Raw genomic sequence first — 4,595 nt, forward strand, 5'->3', positions numbered from 1 at the left:
GCTTGGTAAAATTTGGACATTGCCATTGCCAGGTTGCTCCGGGTGTCGGAGCTAATCTCAGTGCCCTCGGTGAAACGTCAGGTCTGTTTTAAATGAGGGCTCTAACGATGACAGCCGCTCTCAGGTTACTCTCAGCATGCCTGCCAGTCGCTCCAGCCCCTGACAGCAAATGCACAGGCCCTTCCTTCAAGCCGGGGGGGGGGGGGGGGGGTGATTTTATATATGAGACTGTGATAAGATGTCACTGCTTGTGATTTCATTGTCCTTAAACCAACTCGCAGCCTCAATTGAAGCTAAGGATGCCCCAAAGCAAGTTGTTAGAAGAAATTGACCTATAGGACTTGCATATTCCCCATTGGACGTGGAATTGCATATTCATAGAAGTCCTTCCAGGCTCCCAGGGAGACAGACTCTCAAAGCTCTGTCTCCCTGACAGAATGACCTGGATAGGGTGAGCCAGGGATTTCTTCTGGCTGCGTGGACTTCTAACTCACTCACCTTCCCCAGAGCTTTCTTTTAAATAAATAAGAAAACAAACAAACAAACAAACAACAACAACAAAAAACATCTCTAGCTTGATGTTCCCTTTCCCTCATTTCCCAGCTTACACTACCCCATATGGCTTCATGCTTTCCCTGCTCTCAACATTCTAGCTGGCACCTTCCTCACTGTGTGGCTTCCCTCCCTCTTGTCTTCTTTTGTTTTCCTCCCCCCCCCATGTGTGTGTCTGTGGGGGAGGGTTGAATGAAAATGGTCCCCATAGGTCCTTAGAGAGTGGCACTACTAGGAAGTCTGGCCCTGTTGCAGTGAGCGTGGCTATGTTGGAGGAAGTATGCCACTTGGCGTAGGCTTTGAGGACTCAAATGTTCAAGCCACACACACACACACACAGGAAAAGGCATGAATAATTTTAAAGGGTTTAAAAATGCTATATTGAAATAATTAGCTATTAATTTGTGTATGTGTGTGTGTGTGTGTGTGTGTGTGTGTATGTGTGTGTGTTCTTGTAGGTGCATATGCCATGGAATATATGTGAAGGTCAGAGGACAACATTTTTTTTTCTTGTTGTTTTCAGGACAGGGTTTCTCTGTGTAGCCCTGGCTGTCCTGGAACTCACTCTGGGAACTCACTCTGTAGACCAGGCTGGCCTCAAACTCACAGAGATCCTCCTGCCTCTGCCTCCCTGAGTGCTGGGATTAAAGGCATGCACCACCGGCAACCAGCTCAGAGGACAACTTTATGGAGTCATTTCTCTCTCCTTCATGTCGTACCCAGGGATTGAACTCAGGACATCAGCCTTGGAGGTCTGCACCCTTACTTGCTGAACCATCTTGCCAGCCCTAACGATATCTTTAAATAAGACCAAAATATAATCATCGTCTCTAGGGCGAGCTCGTGGCTTGCTTTCCTTTGTGCTCTTTGCTTGTTCCATGTGTTCTGAAACAAATCGATTAAAAACACACGTTTTGTTAGTTTCATCATTTGCCTCTTGACAATTGGCATTGTATGCAGTGGGGAAGAAAGCTGAGAGTGCCGAGGGGTCTCTGTGGTATTCATGTGCATATTTGGCCATGGGAGTTTGTAGAAGGGAACGGCAGGCTGTGTCCCGCCACCCGGCTAGCTTTACCCAAAATAATTACACGGAAACTGTATTCTTTTAAATACTGTCTGGCCCCTGGCCCATTATCTGTAGCTTCTTATTGGTTGATTCTCATATCTTGCTTTAACCCATATTTAGTAATTTATATAGCACCACGAGGGGTGCCTTACCAGGAGAGATCTTAACCTGCGTCCATCTCGGAGAAAAGCATGGCGACTGCATATGGCGACTGCCTGAAGCGTCTCCCCAACTCTGCTTCCTTTTTCCCACAATTCTGTTCTGTCTACTCCGCCTACCTAATTTTCTGTCTCTTAAAGGGCCAAGGCAGTATCTTTATTAATAATGAAAGTAACACATAGACACTCCTCCATCAGGAGTTCTTGCAGTATTACACCCATGATGTTAGATGGAGGAACCCTGAGTTGCCAACAGAAACAAGAGCTGATCCATGCCAATGGGTCCCTTTCTTTGTCTTATTTAACTATGTCTGATTTGTTGGGCGTGGGGGCGGGGAGGCAACGTTTCTTGTTTAACAAAATTGCTGCTCAAAACAACACCTACTGAACATGTGATTGTTAAAATGATGGTAAATAGGAAAATACGTCTGTAACCAGTCTAGTGTCCAAGAAAATATGGAGTTTTGAAGGCGTGTCTATCATCCAAATTCTTTGCTGATTGAACTTTTGGGTTTTGGGGGGGTAGGGGTGGAAGTGGGGGTTAGACTTAAGAGAGAATCTCCATTTGTTGCCCAGGCTGGGCCAGAACTCCTGGATTCAAACCATCTTCTTGCCTTAATTTCTAAAGTATTGGGATTAAAGGCATTTGTAACGATACCTGACAGGTTGATCCTATTTTACTGTTCCTTTGTAATTGTATGGGCACAATTCATGTAAATTTTAATTTATAACTCACATCAGAATAAGACTAGAGGACCCACATCACACAAGCCTTTCTGACCATTGGTTGCTTACTGTATATCCTTACAAACTTGCATTCCGATACTGACTACCTTTGCGTTGGAAAGAAGGCCTGAAAACTTAGTTTCTTCTGAGGCCAACAGCACAGAATTGAAACAGTTCAAAGCCAGGAACCTACCCTAAGAAGAGTTCCCAGCTGACTCCCATGCACGACCAGCCAGAGCTGTTTGACAGAGCCAGAGTCAACAGACTCTCAGTGACCAGGGTCACTTCTGACTTCATATTTCCTTTTTTCTGTCTAAAAAAACATGACTAGGAATGTTTTCAAGTTGAATTGGGTTAAAGATAAATATTGTCCTGGGTAGATTCTGTTCTGTACATTCATTATTTAAAAAGTAAGTATTAAGATTAATTGGAAAGAAACTAAATCAGACTGTGTGTGTAGTCCACTAAGAACGAAGTGGCTTGCCTGTAGACAGGCCGGCCCTGGCATCACCTGAGAACTTACTGGAAATGCACACTGTTAAGTCTTTCTCTAAACCTTATGAAGCAGAAGCAGAAACTCATCTGCGTAGGTGCTGACAAGCCCTCGAGCTGCCTGAGAAACAAGTCTGAGAACTGGTACAGGAAATTCAAAGTGAGACAGGTAGAGCCCGAGCCTTCAGAAGCTGAAAAATCCCCTCAAGCACACCCAGATTTTTCTCACAAGACAGGCAGGTAACCTTGACTGCCAGGTCTGGCCCAGAGGTCAGACCAAGTAAGCATCCCCTTGCCTAAACTTGGTTTTGAAAAGCAACATTATATAATGGGCTCCACCAGTCAAATTTTTAAAGAATTTTGTAGTAGTAATTTTTATCTTGAGAGAGACAGTCATATGCATATCCTATATTTGAACTATACTCTACAAATAGACTACAGTATGTGTGTTTCAAAAATTCATTGCATATACAAAAATGCAAAATAAAAACTACAAGCCTTCTGAAGTTGGACTGTACCATTGTTAACAATCCATAACAGGAAGATGTGGAAACATAAAAGAAACAAGTACCCAAGGTTTTCCATCTTCAGTGGTTGATAAATGCACACATACTACGATAAACATGGCACTTGAACCTTGAAACGGTCCTGAAGCTTGCTTGTAGGAATAAGGATCAGAAAGACTGTAAGTGGCAGGCACGCAGACTGTAACTCCACAGGCAGGTGTCATTCTAGATGTGGTAAATGTGGTTCATGGTCCGCCTGGGGAAATGGCAGACAAGGCAGACCTTCGGGAGGGCTGTTGTTCTCTGTGTCTGCATCCACAGCTTGGTTCATCTGGGTGAGTGTTTCCCTCATTGGCAATCACACATAAGGCAAGGAAAATTTGCATTATGCTCAAATTGTTCCTGGGTAGAAAAGCTGCATGTTGGGAAATAGGCATCACAGAAGAGCTCTGTGTGTGTGTGTGTGTGTGTGTGTGTGTGTGTGTGTGTGGCAGGGGAGCTGTTATAGTTCCATGTACAAATTCCACACGGCAGCACTACTCCTTCCTATGAACACTGGTCTTTGTGCGCTCTGTGACTTAGTTCAATGTCTATTTTCTATACAACATTAAGCATGATTGGTTGGATAAGAGGTAGTTTTAAAAGCTCGTGTAGGATCAATTTTATCAGGAGCAATAGTGCATTCATTGCTCAAATGTGGTCCTAGGAAATGAACTTACACGGCAGTCTAAGGCACATACATTGCGGTTTTGATTGATTTCTGCATCTACTAATTCTATGGAGGGGTGACTAGATAATGTCACATCTTCCTTTACTCTTCCGCACTGGAAAAACACAGAATGGAATCGTGTTTTTATTTATTTATTATTTTTTAAAAGACTTATTTATTTATTTATTATGCATACAATTATCTGTTAACATATATACACCAGAAGAGGCACCAGATCTCATTATAGATGGTTGTCAGCCACCATGTGGTTGCTGGGAATTGAACTCAGGACCTCTGGAAGAGCAGCTAGTGCTCTTAACCTCTGAGCCATCTCTCCAGCCCTTATTTATTTATTTTAAAATTGAGACTGGAGCACTGTTGATTGA

This window comes from Arvicola amphibius, chromosome 17, assembly GCF_903992535.2.
Source record: "Arvicola amphibius chromosome 17, mArvAmp1.2, whole genome shotgun sequence".
In the NCBI taxonomy this organism is placed as follows: domain Eukaryota; kingdom Metazoa; phylum Chordata; class Mammalia; order Rodentia; family Cricetidae; genus Arvicola; species Arvicola amphibius.